Source organism: Saccopteryx bilineata, chromosome 3 (genome assembly GCF_036850765.1).
Source record: "Saccopteryx bilineata isolate mSacBil1 chromosome 3, mSacBil1_pri_phased_curated, whole genome shotgun sequence".
NCBI classification, from domain to species: domain Eukaryota; kingdom Metazoa; phylum Chordata; class Mammalia; order Chiroptera; family Emballonuridae; genus Saccopteryx; species Saccopteryx bilineata.
This window is the reverse complement of record NC_089492.1, coordinates 102861466-102879619: the sequence shown is the minus strand read 5'-3', so window position 1 is coordinate 102879619 and position 18154 is coordinate 102861466. Positions and strand designations below refer to the sequence as shown.

At 45.9% G+C, this 18154-nt stretch overlaps 1 long non-coding RNA gene across 1 annotated transcript in view; it reads left to right on the top strand.

The window, feature by feature from the left end:
- Positions 1-9415: 9415 nt before the first annotated feature.
- Positions 9416-18154, top strand: part of LOC136330361 (uncharacterized) — a 101011-nt gene continuing 92272 nt past the window's right edge. Inside the window, exon 1 of the long non-coding RNA XR_010730282.1 lies at positions 9416-9506. This is a non-coding gene — a long non-coding RNA (uncharacterized lncRNA). The remainder of the gene's footprint in view (positions 9507-18154) is intronic.

Genomic DNA, 18154 nt, shown 5'->3' with positions numbered 1-18154 from the left:
GTAGGTAGGCTCAGTTACCAGAATTGGAGGTCAGGGTAGAGCAGGCCTGGCCCTGAGTCCGACCTGTGCCTGTAAATGTTAGGCAGTCACTCAGGTGACTAGTAGCCTCGGGACAGCAGGAGTCTCCAGAGGGAGCCGAACCTGTGGGGGTGGATTAAGTCCCTCCAGCTGTACGTGACAGGCTGTCATTTCAGGCCCGGGTGTAACTTGTTACAAATTCTGAAAGAGCTGAGCTTCTGGAGCTGACCCCTGCAAAGCACCCCACCGACCGAATCATACCATGTCTGCTGGCGGCTGGAGGCTCGGCAAGCCCCTCCTCCTAAGCATATTTGCATTTGGACTGGCATCCAGGCCTCTACACCCCAATGATGGAATTTTAGGTACAGGAGGAGAAGGATGGGAGAGATGGCTGGGAGCTTGGGGAAAGCTTCTCAGAACCTCTCCTTGCCCCACAAGACAGTGGACACCCATCAGCTTAAGATCCAAGCACTTACCGTGAGATCCTCCTTAAAAACCCACAGGTGGGCCATGGCTATGCTGTCTTTGCTGGCTAAGAGGCTAGTAGGATCAAGAATGGTTCACTCTGATAGGGACTGTGTTAGCACCTGTGTCCTGCCTGCTATTCATAGGAGTTTTGGATGTGGCTTTGCTTTCGAGTGTTATTTCCTCCTAAAGCCAGTTCTGAGGGATGCACGTGAAGGTCAAGTTTCTGTGACCACATCAGTTTGGGAAGCGCTATACAGCACAGCCCCTGCTGGAATCCCCATGTGCACTGGCAGATTCAAGTCTGAGAAGCCTAGCAGTGAAGGAACCGTGTACTTCTGTTTAGTGCCATTTCCCAACTTCATCTGATCTGGAGTCACTTGCCCTGCACGCTCTGTGCTTCCTGCCCTTAGAACTACTTCCCACGGAACTCACAGGGAACCTGTCTGAGTGTCGCTGGAATCAATTAGTCGAGGGCAAATCAATCAAAATGAAGCTCAGACCTGCAGAAGCTGCCTGAGTTCCCCCGAGGCTTTGGGGGGCTTCCGAGGCAGCCTGAATCCATCATCTCCCTGGGCTACCTTGGGTCACACCCCCAACATGGGATTGACATTAGGGCTGCCAGATTTAGCAGCTAAAATCACAAGGGGACCAGCTAAATTTAAGTTCAGATAAACAACAAATAATGTCTTTAGTATAAGTATGTCTCGTGCAGTGTGTGATAACCCCATTTTAAAGACGACTGTGAGGTGTGGGAGAGTCTCTGGGAACAGGTGAGTGCATACACGGCTCCACCAGAGCTCTACGAGGATCTTGACATCACGCCCTGATGTCCCCCAGCCAGTCACTTATGGTGGCCAGCACGTGTGAGGCCTTGGGCTGGGCTCTGCATGCATTGCCTCATTTCCTCCCCCTCAGGAGTGGTTGTTATTATCACCCTGATGTATGGCAAATCCCCCCCCCAAAAAAAACCACAAAAAACCCCCCAAAAGACAACCCCCCCAAAACAAAAACCTGGCTCAGAGAGGTTAAGCAATTTCCCCAGGTCACACAGCTGTTAAGTAGCAAAGTTGAGATCCAGGTATTTTTTACTCCAAAGTCTAGTGTTTTACTTCCTCTCGGCCACAGCACTTACTGTCCCACGCCCACAGCCTGAGCCTATGGCCCTAAAAGTGCCCTCACATCATCTGCAAGAAGATCCCCTAACGTTTCACCTCTCCTACTTCTCTGGACGCCCCGGAGGTTCCAGCGACCCGTGTTCTACTGACAGTGCTGCTGACCACTACGGGTGTGAGGGAAGTGCTGCTGACCACCGCGGGTGTGAGGGAAGTGCTGCTGACCACCGCGGGGTGTGAGGGAAGTGCTGCTGACCACCGCGGGGTGTGAGGGAAGTGCTGCTGACCACTACGGGTGTGAGGGAAGTGCTGAGGCTTTCCGACTCAGTGAGACTTACTTGACCCTCTGTGCGCTCCCTTGGGGCTGCTTACCATCAGTCAAATGTCACATTTTCTGTTCCCGGGAACCACTTCTCCTCTCTTCCCCAAGTCGACTTCCTTTCTGGGGCCTTGCAGCATGTGGCCACCCTTGGTGGCCCTGCACATCGAAATGGTGCTACTGGCTCACATGTTCCTGGACCTCTGGACTTCAGGTTTCTTTCTTTGTAAACTTAATTTTTTTAAGAGAAATTTTAGTTACATAGAAAAAGACTTTAAGCTTCCCTCCCTCCCTTTCTCCCTCCCTCCCTTCTTTTCTTTCTTCTATTTCTTTATTTCTTAGAGGACCGCCTGATCCATTTCTACCCCTGGACCTAGTATGACATCTGGCACATAGTAGGTACTTAACTATGTGCTTATTGAATGTAGAGAGAGACAAGACAAGTGGAAATGATTAAAAACAGAAATAAAGAATGCATCTTTGCTGTAGAAAATGAAACTTATTACAGGCATAGCTCATTTATTACGCTTGGAACTTCACAGATGTTGTATGTTTTACAAGCGGAAGGCATGACCCTCCACCAGCAAAAAGATTACGATTCACTTTATTATGAGACTCGCTCTGTTGTTGTATTCTGGAACTGCACCTGTAATAGCTCTGACATATACCCTTTGCTGGCTTATTTAAAATAAAATTTTATTTAGAAAATTAACAGGGTGACGTGATCAATAAGAGTACATAGGTTTCAGGTAAACATTTCTATAGCATTTGGACATTGTTCATTATGTTGTATGCCCATCACTCAAAGTCAAATCATTTTCCACCACCATATATTTGTCCATCTTTACACCTCCCACCCCCACCTGGCCCCGGACCCTGTCCCCCTTCCTCTCCCCCTGGTTTGCTCTAGAAACCTCTGCCCAAGAATTCTCTCCCTGGAAACAGTACCGCCTTTGTCCACAAGATGGCGGGCGAGGCCAGTAGGAAAGCATCACGCCGCAGCGGGCCGCCAAGTGAGTACTTTTCCTAACAGATGAAGAAAATTGAAACCTATCAGCTAACCCTATAAAGGCGCTTGGATGATTAAGAACTGGTTCTCTGGCTGATCCCTGTGAAAAGCAGCCTTTTGAAGAGACATTGTGACAGCTGGCCACAAAGTGGCTGCTCTTCATAAACCTTTGGAGAGTGTTTCCAGAAATGTGTGGAAATGAACTTAGTAAAGACGGGACACAGCCCTCAGACTCTAAATGACTCAGGACAATATCTTGTTCTGTCTCATCAAGCACATTTGCTTTGAAAAACTCCCAGTTCTGTGGCCGTCTCCCCAGCTGGAAGCTTCTCTCATTTCCCATCCCTCTTTGTACAAGTCTGCGCACTCTGAAGAGGTAAGCAAAGACTTTTACGTCTTGAGGTAACTGGAAAGAGGTGATAGCCTAACAAAATGGCCTGGGGAGTTTCCAGTATGATGGGAAGTTGTCAGATGGCTCCTTTGCAGGGCTAATAAGGGTTACCAATAATGTCTTCTCAAAGTCAGCACTAGCTACTAAGGCAAGGCCGGATCTCCCAGCCCCGGGCTCAGGGTCATAGGTATGACTATGGAAAGAGGGGAAACATCTTTCTAATCCTGTGCTAAAGCAGATTTAAGGCTGCAGCCACCCCCACCCCCACCCCTACTTTCTTTCTGACCTAAATCCTCCCCTGAAGCTGAGCTGGGCTCTGGGCCAGGGTGTCCACTGTGGACAAAGGCGCCCTGTTTGAAGGTCTGGCTACTGAGTTTCCTCATACAGTCTGACAAATGGTGTCAAACTCCCCCAAGTCAATGTGATAACACAGAAATAGGCACAGATGGCAGTGGCTTCCGCCCTACCTCCCAGGTAACCAGAAACACTGCCCCCTTGTGTCTGTACCACATAGCAACAGGGCTGTTTCTATGAAGCTGCCATGTCTGCCCCTTGGCCCCCCGCCCCTCCCCCGGCTGGCTGATCACGTGGTAGATGTGGGCTGGATGCTTCCTTAACCAAGAGCTTGCCCTATTTTTTTCTGGCTGACTGGGGAGCTTCCCATTACTCACAGCTTTTCCTCAGGGTCTTTGGAGCGTGAGTGAGTGACATCTCTATCACCCCCCTTGACCCCTTCTCCCCTCCTCCTTCCAGCACCCTGGGTTCTTTTCCTCGGGGTAGTGGGAGAGGACGGGCTGGGCTGGAGACCAGGACTTGTTCTGCTGAAACTGCCCATCTCTGTGCAGACTCAGAGACCGGGCGTTTAGCTCGTTAGGCAGTTTCTGCTCCTGCACATGGGGAGGTTAACATGTGCCCTAACTCGCCGGCTGTCTGGGGGCCACGCTCATTCAGACGGCACAGATGACAAACGGGGTGCATTTGAGATGGGCGGGGCTCTCTGTGGGCCGGGAAGTGAAGGAACAGGGGAGGTCAGGAGGAGGAGAGGGACTGGACATGTGCACACTGCCCGGGTGGGAGGGAGGGAACAGTGGCACAATAGCAGGAGTCCACGGCATGTTTCCCGGGAACCCTGGGTCCATCATGCTGACTTAGTCGAAAGCTCTGTGTGTGTGTGTGTGTGTGTGTGTAAGTATACACATGCACATGTGCCCATAGTGGGGATACGATTTTGGAAACTTGGTATGAGGCCCAATGATGGAGTATCTTGAAGTCCGGCTCGTTACTTTGAGGGATATTGTACATGTATGAGCAAGGATCACATATGAAGTAGTGGGGGAAAGATTAATGTGGCCATTTGTGTGTGAGTTAGGCTTGGAGAGACCGAGGGGAGGGGGCCAAGTTAGGAGACGGTTGTAATTTCTGGGTAGAGAGACTGGCGTGGGAGACCAAGATGGCACCCGGGGGACACATAGGAAAGCCGCGATGCAGGAAGAATCAACAGGACTCAGCGAGTGCAGTCTCAGAGATCAGGAGGATGGTGGTACATGGAAGACACAGGCAAGGCCAGCGGCAAAGCCTGCTGAGGGGAGAAGGTTCAGCTTGAAGGGGATCCCGCCTGAGGAGACTTGGTTCATTTGGCCAAATATAAGCAGTAACAGGTCAGGAGGGAAGATGCTCACAATTGATAGGACTCCTCCAACAGACTCTCCTCACACTCTAACCCAGGGGTCGGGAAACTTTTTGGCTGAGAGAGCCATAAATGCCACATATTTTAAAATGTGACTCCATGAGAGCCATACATGTACCTTACACATTATCCAATAAAAATTTGGTGTTGTCCCGGAGGACAGCTGTGATTGGCTCCAGCCACCCGCAACCATGAACATGAGTGGTAGGAAATGAATGGATTGTAATACATGAGGATGTTTTATATTTTTAACGTTATTATTTTTTTATTAAAGATTTGTCTGCGAGCCAGATGCATCCATCAAAAGAGCCACATCTGGCTCGCGAGCCATAGGTTCCCGACCCCTGCTCTAACCGAAACAAAACATGCTCTTCACCCTGCCCCTGCGTCTTGCCTCAGCCTGACCAATCAGCTGAAGACAGTGGGCCTGCTGGCCTGCTCTCTGATGAGAGAGGTCTGACCTTGGCCTGGGCAGAAAGACCCCTGGCTACGGCAGGGCCCTACCTCACCGGGGCTGGTGTTCCTATCCCTACAGCGCCAGGCCTCAGCTGTTTTTGCTGGGTAGGGAAAAGACTCAGCCGCCTTTGTCAGGCTCTGTCTGGGGAGTTGGAACCCGGAGTTCTGTCTAGAAATGGGCAGAGGAACAACACAGGTGGGCGATCATTTCCTGGGAAAAGCACAAGGCAGCAGGAGGCTTTTTGTTCCTCCAGTTCGGATCCTTTCAGACGGCTGCTCATATGATTGATGGAGACGTTTATTGGCTGCAATAGTCTTGGAATTAGTCAATGCTCAGCACCCCATGGGAGAATGCTGTTAGCATTGTGAGGTGTGCGTTTTGATCTCAAGGGAGTCAGAGATGCAGGCAGGACACCGATGAAGGTGTCAGTGCCCACAAAAAGGAGTTGGGTGGGCAGGGAGGGCAAGCGCTGTGGCTAACCAACCCCCTCTTCCCTTCAGACCTCAGTTTTCTCACCTGTAAAATAAAAGTCTTGGCTAGAGGACCTCCTCACTCCTTTTGTACCCTCGTGTTCTGTGACTCGTTTTGTGCCACTGTCCCAGCCTGGACCCAGAGTCTGGGGGCCATGGTGGAGAAAGAGGCATGGACTTTGTCATCTGGAAAAGGCCACTGCAAAAGTATCCATCTCAGGCCCCTCAAAGACTCTTGACCCAGTCCTGACCAGCTGAACTAGAATTCCGGTCTTGCTGTTCAATGTCAAACCTTACACTGTCCAGAATTTGGCTCCTCCCGAAAGCTGGTTGTAAGAAGTAACTTTTATGAGATGGTCAAAGACTAATTATCAAACATTTTAAAAGCAATTAAACCCGGGTTTTTTTGCGAAGAGAATTTTATGTGGACTTCAGATAGCACAGATAAGACTCTGGCTGTTCTGGTGGAAGGGACGTAGAGTCCCCCCGCTTCTCCTCAAACCTGCAGGCTCGGAAGAGCAAGGTTTAAAAGTGGCTGCCCTGAGGGTCAGACTATCTAATGACAGCCACAGGGACAAGTCAGGTCCCTGACTCCATGTCCACCTTATGCCTTTGCATTTTAGCGAAAGTCACTTTAGGAGCTAAGCTGTGAATGTCCCTTCTGCCTTTCATTGAAGACACTGTACCTTATCATCATGTAACGTCCACTATGGAATGTCCCGCATGAGAAATTTTCCAGCACTTCATATTAGGAAAAATTTTTTTTATCATTTTTGGCCGCAACTGAGATGTACTTCAGGTTATTTTCTAAAACACATAAACAATAAATAAGCGAACAAACACTGTCTCCTCTGAGAGGACCTCTCCCATATAAAATATGTCCCTTCGTAGAAATCTCTTTGTGCAGTGGGCTGGGTGCCCTGGAATAGCATCCATTTCAAGCTCCTCCTGTGTGTCTTCCTGTACTGAAAGGCTGGAAAGCTACAGATGACATTTCTCAGGTTCCCCTGTTCATAGGATGCTGGATTTAGTTCCCACCATTTGATGCGCTAATGCAGTATCTGGAGGTGGATGTGGAGGGGCCTGTTGTCATGCTGTACTGGCTGTTGCTGGCAACCGCATGATTCTGAGTGTGAGCTGTGACTCGATGTGCAACCACTAGCACCATGGGTGTCATGGCCCGTGGGTGGGGTGGCAGTGCCTCCCTGATCCTGGGACTGGTGTTTCGGCGGTTTGTTCTTGATGCCCATGATTCTGTGTGTTGGGCTTTGATTCTCTGCCATCCCGATTGTGTCAGAAGTGGCAGCTCCCCTGGAGGGCAGGTTGGATGTCAGGGTTCTGGACGGCATTTCTGATGGCCCAGCCTAGAGCTCTCTTCTCTGCTCTTTCCACAATATTTTCTATAAGCACCAAATGTTTTAAATCACAGAACTTTTTTTCCCCAGCCTGAACAAGCCTTTGTTTATTGACAAAAATCACAGTACAGTGATTTTTGTTTCTTAGCTGGTGATCAAAGGTGGTTATATGCCTGGCCTGTGGTGGCGCAGTGGATAAAGCGTCGACCTGGAAATGCTGAGTTCGCCGGTTCAAAACCCTGGGCTTGCCTGGTCAAGGCACATTTGGGAGTTGATGCTTCCAGCTCCTCCCCCCCCTTCTCTCTCTCTGTCTCTTCTCTCTCTGTCTCTCCCTCTCCTCTCTAAAAATGAATAAATAAATAAATAATTAAAAAAAAAGGTGGTTATATGTTGAGTGAGAGAATATATCTCTTCCAGCTACCACCTCTCAGAAATTTGAGCTAATTCGACTTTAAGAACTAGAACTGCATTTCCTGGAAACTACACAGCAATCGTCACCCCAGAATTTCTGTTTAACGAATAAGAGTGGATTCTGTTTCTAGTACTTGAATCCTGACTGATGCTCCTGAGATACCACAATGCTTCGATTGGAGTCTTTCCGCTCTTTGTTGAAACCTGAAGCTCTCGGACCTTAGTCTCCACATCTATAGTGCCATGATGGCATTAATGATCTCACTGTATTGTATTGGAATCGCTTGTTTCCTTGTATATCTCTCACTGTTGGCTCCTACATCTGTTTGAGGTTTTACAGTTTACGAAGCCCTTTCCCTTATTATCACTTGACCCACACAAACATCATGGAAGGTCAGTAGGGAGGGCTCATTATATAATTACAAGATTACAAGCTAATTACCACAGTGGAGGCATGTGCAAAATGTGGCTGGAGAATGAGGGGAATGCCTGGGGTTACCTGGGGGAATCAGATAAGTCTTAAGGAATATGTTATGCGTAAGCTTCAGAAAACAAGATCTCTAAAGACAGATAAGCAGGGGTAGGACATTACCAGGCATGGTATGCACAAAGGCTTGGGGGCATGAGTGTTCTGAACCAAGGAAGGACATTGTATAGCTTATGCTGTAGAAAGGGTATTCTGCCTACGTCACTGATAATAGAGTGCAGGCAGGGGAGTAGTCCAGGCAAGGGGTGATGGGATCTTGAGTTAGGATGATGGCACTGGAGGTGATCAGAAATGGCAAATTCTGGATATATTTTGAAGGTAGAGCCAACAGAAGTCCTGACTGGACCAGGCTGTGGGGTCTGAAAGAAAGAAGAAAAGGATTGTTTTGAATTTCTTAGCATATGCAACTGGAAGGATGGCATTGCTCTTAAATGAATTGTCAAGAGTTGTGGGTGAAGAAGGTTTGAGATTGGACATCAGAAGTTTGGTTTTGGACATGTTGTGAGTTTAAGCTGTCCATTAGACATCTGAGTACAGATGTTGACAGGGCATTTTCAGTGGCACGAGAGGGGTGGAAGCCAGATTATTCACGTTGGGGAGTGGATGGGAGGTGAGAAAGTGGAGCCTGAACCTGGGCCATGAACCTGGCGGTAGGAGGAGGGTGTTCTTACTGCACGGTGGAAGGAGGGAGGGATGGGCTGAAGGAGAATTTTCTTTAAAAGAAGAGGCATGAGATTGTTTACAGGAGGAAGTGAAGAATCCAGTGGGAATTCATACGTTGACAGTCATGGAAGAGACATTGTTCCTGATGGAGACAGGTCCTCGAGGAGGCTGGTGGTATTGGGAACATGTGAACATTCAGCTTGCCTTTTCTTCCTCCAAGGGGCCATGCTGAGGACAGAGGTAGTGGTGATGAAGGGCAGGAAGCTGAGAGATTTTAATGTATATTTCTGCAAAATAAGAACTAGGGACAACTAACAGAGAGGCTAGTTGAATTTGGGAAGGAGGAAAAATATAAAAGTTAGAAGAGTCCTTGAGGGAAATGAGAGAAATCATGGAGTTGCTGAGAGTGATGAGAGTGTAGCTGATGCTGTAAATTCTTCATTGTGGTGAGATTCTCCAGCCGTCCTAAAAGGCATCCTGGTAAAGAAGGTGAATATTTAGATAAATCCAGGATTAGGATTACAGTGGGTGGATGTGACTTAAAGACAAGCAGATGATAAAGCTGAGGTGGTTTTCAAGAGAACAACTGAAACGGTATGATCTTGGCTAGCTGGGGAGGAAGTGAAGTCAGAAGATGGCTGGACGATATGGAGAACCAGGTAGAGTCAAGTGCTCAGAGGTCAAACGTAGGTGTAGGGGAGAACCCGCGGGAGAGCTGGAGGAAGCAGAGGTTGTGACGTGGGAGTGGGGTATTGAGGGTAAGACTTCAAAGATGAGGTGGTTCTCAGTGGTTGTAATATAGAAGGTGGGGGCAGGGGGGTGAGCAGCCCACGACGGAAAGGAGGTGAAGGTTACTGAAGCTGAAAATGTTAAGGATTTACAGATTGGGATGTTAGATATCATTTAACTACATGCAAATCCTTCACAGATGATTCCGGGAATTGGGTGAAATGGAAGTCGTGGGTCTGGGTTCAATGAACTCCTCAATCTAAGTTAGGGAGAATGCAGGCAGTCCCTAAGGAGTCATGATAATGGGGGGGTGGTCAGGGAGGATGTGATGGTTGGCTTAGTCCTCAAAGAGGGAAGGTGTTTGCCTCAAAGCTGAAGAGGAATAGCCTGCTAAGCTTGTTCTTTCTGAGATTCCTCTGCATAAGTTTTGCATCTATCTGACAGCCTGTATTTCATCCGGCCTCCTGCTGTTACTTACCTTTTTCAGTCTTTCTTTTACCATATTGTTAGGTCCTTGAGGATAAGTCTGATGTACTTGAAGATGGGTATAGTGTACTGTCATGTTGCAGGTACTTAAAAAAAATGTTGGTTTAAAAATGGAAAGTTGGCCAGATTGTGACTTATTTGGGTATATTACCTGAGACAAATTCTTGGGGGTTTTATCCCCCCCTCCATCAATGTGTATTTCAACATGAATACCCTATCTCCTAAATGCAAGGTCAGCATGGTTTGTCTCTCACATGGAGAATAAGAGAGACTGAGTTCCGTCTCCTGGGGCCTTGGGGTCTGAATCTGTCCCTGAACCTGAGTGTGCTCAGGCTCCCAGTGACCTGCTGACTGATGGGGCAACACAAGACGCCAGGCCCAGTAGGGGCTGCTGGAAACCAAAGACTCTAACAGAAGATCAGTGCACAATGAACAGCGAACTGTACGCAAAAGCAAATATTTAATTTGAGGTGGAGCTTTATTTTCCTTATATCAGAATAATACAGACTTTGGATCAAAGCCTTGGGGACTAATGTCAAAAATATTAAATTAAGTGTAATTATATGCCACTCAAAGACTCCTGGGAAGCTATTCAAATATGCAAGTGTCCTTTGTGAAAGGTGGAGTTAGTTCGTCCTGATTGAGAGAGGCAAACTGAAGAGGAGGTGGGTTGAGTGGAGGTAATTGCGTTTGATAAACTCAATTACCACTTCTCAGCAACTGTAATGGGTTCTGCTCAAACAATGGAAAAATAATTATATGTTTTATCCCTTTGATGATGCAAGTGAATAAAAGAAGAAATAACAAAGTTTCTAGAACCTGGAAACTTTAAGGCCAGACCAGAACTTAAATTATGAAAGCTACTTCAAGACTCATTAATACATTTTAGACTGACCCCATTAGCCTTCTGGTGGTTAGCAGATATTTGAATGCCAGGGACAGAGGGATGTTGGGAGCCCCATCAAGGCAGGACCATGTTTAATACTCTTGGGTGTCCTCCTGCATGTGGCACAGACTTGGGCCACAGTTGGTTTGGGAATGCTCAGTTTTGCACCCGTGAATAAGGAGGACTTGCTGGTTTTTCTGATGCAGAGTTTTCTCTTTGAGAGTGATTGTAAAAAGCAGTTCTAGTTCACACATTGATTCCATGTTATCCCTTAGAGACTTAGATCTGTAAAAACTAGCAAACAAAAACTAAACCATAGCTTTAGCCAAAAAATAGATATGAGTAGAATTAGATTAACAATATTCTCTTTTCATATCATTGGTGTTTTGCCTCATCAATTTTTACCCCTATCTTTATCTTCATCTTCTGACCACATGTGCAGCAGTTTACTGACTGCTTTCACGGGTCCTTCACTTACAGTCCTTCCCTTCTCCCCATGTTGTCCCCCACTGTTCTCCCCAGTGTCTCCACCCAACTGGGGTCATCTTTCTCTCTCAGCTAGTCCAACCGGTACTTCCCTTCCCAACTTTCCTCTAAAACCCGTCCTCTTCTCCAACGCCAGGAACACAGTCCTAGCTCATGTCCCCGCTACCCATGACTTGGATGGGACATTTCTCTGCTGGCCTCCCTGACTGTGTCTTCTTGCAGACCCTCATTTGCATGAAGACAGACTGATCAGGGGCAGGGACTCTTGTGTTTATAAGCCAGCACCCCTCTGACTCAGAGACTACACTTTCTTTTTCCATGGAAGAAGGAAGAATGAAGATTGCATCTTCCCGGCTGAGCTGAAACGATGAAGATGTCTCCCCAGAGCAGAGCGAAGCAGACTGGTGTGCAGTGCAGCAGAGCAGAGCAGAGCATGGCAGCACAGCACAACCAACCCCAATTTGAGAATTCCTGTTGGTGCTGACTTGGTACCAATAATCATCAGTTGACACATTCAGTCAGGCTTAGCTATCATTAGCCTTATGAAAACCCTTCAGTGACTGCCTGCAGCTTATAGTAATGGGTTTTGCACTGTGTTTTACGGAGGCTGGGGTATATTTTCAATGTAAGCTTTTTGGTATTCCTGGGTATGTACGGGCAGGTAAGCATTGGCACATAAAAGATTATTCAGGGTCTACTTTTGTTTCAAAATGTATATTAACATTATAAGTATGAAAACTCTTTAGTTTTCTCTCGAGCTTTTAAGTTTAACCTGAAAATTTCATAATTCTTTTTGTCAATCTGGCAAATATTTAGAATCACATTGAAGGGGGACCATTATATTTATACTATTCTCTAAAATATTCAAACTGCCTTTAAAATTCAATATATTCCATTTTTAGGTTTAAGTGTGCCAACTCTCTAATTAATACTATCTTCTAATTTATGTAATACTTAAAATGTTTTTCAAAAATATATTAAACATAAATATGGTAACTCCAGTATTTTCTATAAAGTTAAGGAAGTACCTTAGCATTTTCAACTTAAAATCATAGGTCTAGAGGTAACACATTTATTTTAGAATCACAAGTCTAATTTGTTAGATACTCTAAAGTACAAATTCTCTTATGCATTTATGGACTTGGATATTTATTTACACAAAAATGTTTCTAAATGTAGCATTTTACCTTGAGTATGGATTTGATTTATTTAATAATTTTTATAGTTTTAAATATGCTAGGGTTAGAAGCATTTATTTAATACAACAATTATATGATTTCAACTTGAGTAGCTTGGGGCTTCTGATACCATGTTGCAAGTTTCTCATTGATCAGAGAAAATGGGGCCTCATGCTTGCCCAGGGTGACACTGGCCATGGGGCTTGATGCTCACCCAGGATACCAGAGCAGGCCTCATGTCCCTGGCCTCTAAATGGGTACTGTAAGGCCACTCTTCTGCATTCAATATCAGTTTACACATTGTCTAATTTCCATAGCAGTCTACTAGCTCACCAAGATCACAACAAACGCTGCCACTCCTTTAGTTCAAGTTTGCATTTCTTTGACTTAAGGTATTTGAATGCATATTGCTCCTGGACCTTTATACCCTTGCAAAATAATTTTGGTCATCTCTTTGAATTTTATCATCTGATTTAGGAGCAGGTAACCCCAACCCCCATATTTTTTACTTTTTAAATATCAACATAACCTAATTGATACGTTATAGAACTCTACTTCAACAATAGCACGATATAGTTGTCAAATATACACAGAAAATTTACCAAGATAGAATATATTCTAGGCCATAAAGCAAGTCTCAACGCATTTAAAAGAACTCAAGTCATAGGAGGTATATTCTTTGACCTCAGTGGAATTGAATTAGAAACCAATAAAAGAATATCTGAAAAGCCCTCAAATATTTGGGTACTGTAGAACACTTGTAAATAAATAACACTTGAAGAAAAAATAAAAAGTGATATTAGATATTTCATTTTATGAATGGAAATGAAGACAGGATTTCAAAATTTGTGGAATGCCACTAAAGAAGCACTTAGCAACGTTGTAGCAGTGAAATCCGTATGTTAGAAGAGATTGGAGGTCAATAACCTCAGCTTTCATCATCAGAAAGCAGAATAAGATGAGCAAATAAAACCCAAAATGCAAGCAGAAGGGAAATTATAAAGGCCAGAAAGGAAATCAGCAAAAATGAAAAGGAGCACAATAAAGAAATGGCACTGTGAGACAATCAAGAAAAATGATAAACCCCTTGTCACACTTACCAGGGAAAAAAAAAGAAAGCCCGATGACCAGTGTCAGGAATGAGTGAGGTGTTGTATGAAGAGGACAATAAGAGAGTAGTATGAACAAATTTATGTCAGTAAGTTTGATAACTTAGATGAAATGAACAAATTCCTTCAAAGACACAAAGTACCCCCTTTTTCACTCAAAAAGAAATAAACTAAATATTAAATAAGTTGAATATGTATGTACTATACTGAATTATGTTTTCTAGCAATATGCAGATTTTGGTGTTTTTTTTTTGGGGGGGGGTGAGAATCAAACAGACAAGACTGACCTTTGGAGTATGACCCACAGAGGCAGGGGAGTGCGCAGGCACATGCAGAGGCAGGGCTGGTGTGGACCAGAGGAGACCAATCTTTCATTGTGCGGTATTAGAGCAGGTACTGGAGGGCAAACACTGGGCTGGATGCTCTGGTCAGCTAACGCATTGTGACTTTTTCCAGGTTATGAGATGTTCAACAACTCCAGTAAAATAGATACGATTTATAAACCAGGTAAATATAATAAAATCGAGTGCCTAGGTTTAGGATTTTAAGGGGCTAGAAAAGTCCATGTATCTCCATCTGGAAAGGTCCTTTGGGATCACTGCTCAGAAGGGACATCAGGCTTGGGGGGGAGGAGGAGTGAGCAACCCAGGGCTTCGGCACATGTGATTCTGGGGACTGTGTTTTCTCCAGGGAGACAGGAGAGAGGGGTACACTGGCTTTGATCTGCAACATTGACGTCACCAGTAAAAGTTCTTTAGCTTTCCTAAGAAGTGGGAGGGCTTTCTCCCTGACTGTCAGGTTGTGGGGAATGTTAGCGTGTCAGTAACTCAGAAACACTGGAAGGAGAGGGTACTATTTCAAAGTACTCCTATGGCTGTGGGTTCACTTGGAAGAACAGGTCACCAGAGGATAAGGATGGCGTCCAGGGAACTTGACTCTGCAGCAGGAGAACTCGGCTAAGCACATGGAGTCATGAGTCCCATTCCAGGAACCAAGCTGGGGACTATGCCTCATGTCCAGGGTCTGCGGGGTGTTAAGCTTTGAATGAGCAGCAGGGCACCAGCTATCCCCGAAGGAAGATGAAGCCCTGAGCGGTGGGGCACCAGCATTTTGGAGTGGGTATTGCAGTTGGTATCCATGCCTTCACTGGCGGCCTCTTCCTGTGGTGAGGGCTTGAGAAATTTCCTGGCTAAGAAAATGAAGCATGAGGCTTATTGCTATTTTCTTATGGGGGTGTCTCCCATGTGTGAAGCTTGTAGCTTCAGAAAGAACAGGAGGTGGCAACTTCAAATAAAAATCAGATTAAATAAATCGGCTCCAGTTCACACGTGAGTGTGTTTTGGGGAAGGAAACTGGCCTTCAAAAGGTAGTGCTGGAAAAATAGTGCTGGAAAACTTGTTTATATAAATTGTTTTGTATTACTTGCTGTGCAACCACTTTTAAGAATTTAATAAAAAATTTAAATTGGGGGAGAGAGAAGAAGGAGAACCTGCCCTTCAAATAATTCTCCCCTGAGGTCATTTCAACTATTTGCCTTAAACAATTTTTCTTTTTATATAACTTCACATATGCATGCATAGTGGGTAGAGTTACGACCCTACAATATGTAGTTTTTTTCACCTTGCCTTGGAATCTTTATACATTGGTTCATGGATTTGAAATTTTTCTCAGGGCTGCATAATATTGCAATACATGAGCAGTGCAGGATTTAATGAAATGTTCCTCTTACATTGAAGAGATAAGAGGTTTATAGACAGTATTGCAACCATGCCACATTTAACAATTTCTTAAAGAAGAATATTTTGGGTACAAATTAGGGAACAATTTAAGAAGGAAAGCTAAGCCAGGGATCCCAGAAGTGGGCAAAGAAACTTGCAACCAGTACAAGAGTGGGTCATAGTCAGTGTCCTCTGCCTCCCAGGGTGACCCTAGAGGGGGGGTATTCTCCTGGATGCCGTGAGGTTTGTTCTGAATCCCCTCCACTGCCCTGTGTGAGGCTGGCTCACGTGCTGTGTCGGCAGCTGGAGTTTATTCTTCTCTATCCAGCATGAGGAGGGTGGGACCCTCTCTAAACAGAAAAATCCAAACTTGTAACATTTTTCACTCTGCAAAGGGATGATTGACTTTGAAAAACCTTTTACTAATGAGCTCTATGGCATCTAAAATGTTTTATTCTTGATCACATTGGTGGGACTTCTGATTGGGAGCGGAAATGGAAATTAGGGGACTTCAAACCCAAAGTCTGGGAGTCTTTGTCCCCTTGAATATTGATGGAAAAGCAATTAGTACAGTCACACAGCACAAGGTTCAGTTTGGAAGAATTTAGGCAAGTTAAAAAAAAAAAAGACAGCTAGAAAGTAAGGCGAGCAATGTTTGCTGAGCTTCAGCATCAAATCTGTGGTGGATTCATCGAATCTCAGCCTTGGGCAGGACCCTCGACCCCTCGCCCTGCTCAGCGTATATTCTTTGAGGCCGCCTGGCAAATGGGCATGGAGCTTTGGGTCTAGAACACTTCTTGGGGTGTGGAGGCCACCACCCCGTGAGATGCTTGTGGGTAAGCTCTTCTTCCAGTGGTGATGTCATCTGCCTCCCCCGGAGTTTTCTCTGGTGGCCCTGAGTTCAGCCCTGTGGTGCAACATCAAACCTAACCTCTCTGCCCACCTTTCAGCTGGCTGCGGCCATCACCATGTTTCTCTTGTCTGCTCCTTTCCAGCCTAAATGTCCTCATTCCTACTCTTTCCTCATCAGACAAGGTTCCCAGACCCTCCCTTGTCATTCTAGTGTGTCTCTGCCAGGCCAAGGCCAGTATGTCAATGTCTAGCAAAAGTGTAGTACCCATAGTGACAGACCTGGGATGAAGACTTGATGATCAATACCACTTAAAGCCACCATGGGTAAAGAAAACCTTGCAGTGACTTTTTCTTCTTTGTGGGACAGTGAGAATAACAAACAAACAAAACAAACCTAGTAATTCCATTCAACTTTAGTTACTCATTGGCTCTCTAGTGATGGGGACACTTTTCTGTCGTTACGGGTCATGAGGGGGAGAATGGATAAAGGAGCATGATAAAGGAAGAGCTGGTTTGACTCACTTCCTCCCAGCACAGAAAACAAAATCCCTTTTATTTGCAGTCATAGAAAGTAAGAGCTTCACATTTCTTAGAGCTCACTTCCATCAACCTCTTGATGTTCATATGACAAAACTAATGCCTAGAGAAGTTAAGTGACCAGCTCAAAGAGATTAATGACAAGTCCTAAAGCAGAGCCCAAATCTCTAAGGTTCTTTCCACCAATTCCTGCTGCCTCTACGCCTCTCCCTTGCCTGCTCTCAGACTCTACCTTTGTATCTACCCCCAACCATCAAACCTCTTTGTCCCTCTGACCAGTGTTTTTACTTGAAAACTGCATTTTAAAAATACAAGCACCAAAGTCAGAAGATACCTTGGCACCTTTTTTTTTTCCCATGAGAATCTTTTGCACTGTGGTTTGTGGAGGAAGCTGACTTTACAATCTAGTGCCGTGGTGGTTATCAAAAGAGAACAGTGGCCGTTGAGATAATGTATGATCTAAATATGTCAGCAGGTGTAAGAGATGTCTTGTCCCACTGGGGCTACAGGAAATGTTTTTACCCAAATATGCAGGTCACAGATAGGTCAGAGAGATAGTGCAGTACCAAGGGGGTAAATCAGTCACAGTGTGGTTTCTATAGACTTGTGGCCTGTCTAGGGCCAGGGGAACAGAAATGCCCATCTCTAGAAATTGCCTGATTGTTCACATGGGCACCCACAGGGAGAAATTCTCATTTAAACAAAATTTCTCCAGAGTCAAGGGCCATCTTTAGTTTTAGTCTCGGGTCTACTCAGGGCCCCTATAGCTTGGACGTTTGAATCTGTTCATTTGTGTATCTGCTTCTGGTGCATCCATTCGCTCATTCAATAATTATTTTTGAGTACCTCTTTTAGGCTAGCCATTTTCTCCTCTTCCCTATCTGAATTCTACTTTATTTATTTATTTATTTATATTTTTCTGAAGCTGGAAACAGGAAGAGACAGTCAGACAGACTCCCGCATGCGCCCGACCGGGATCCACCCGGCACGCCCACCAGGGGCGACGCTCTGCCCACCAGGGGGCAATGCTCTGCCCCTCCCGGGCGTCGCTCTGCTGCGACCAGAGCCACTCTAGCGCCTGGGGCAGAGGCCAAGGAGCCATCCCCAGCACCCGGGCCATCTTTGTTCCAATGGAGCCTTGGCTGCGGGAGGGGAAGAGAGAGACAGAGAGGAAGGAGGGGGGGGGAATGGAGAAGCAAATGGGCACTTCTCCTATGTGCCCTGGCTGGGAATCGAACCCGGGTCCCCTGCACGCCAGGCCGACACTCTCCCGCTGAGCCAACCGGCCAGGGCTTGAATTCTACTTTAAATCCTTTAAGATTCAGC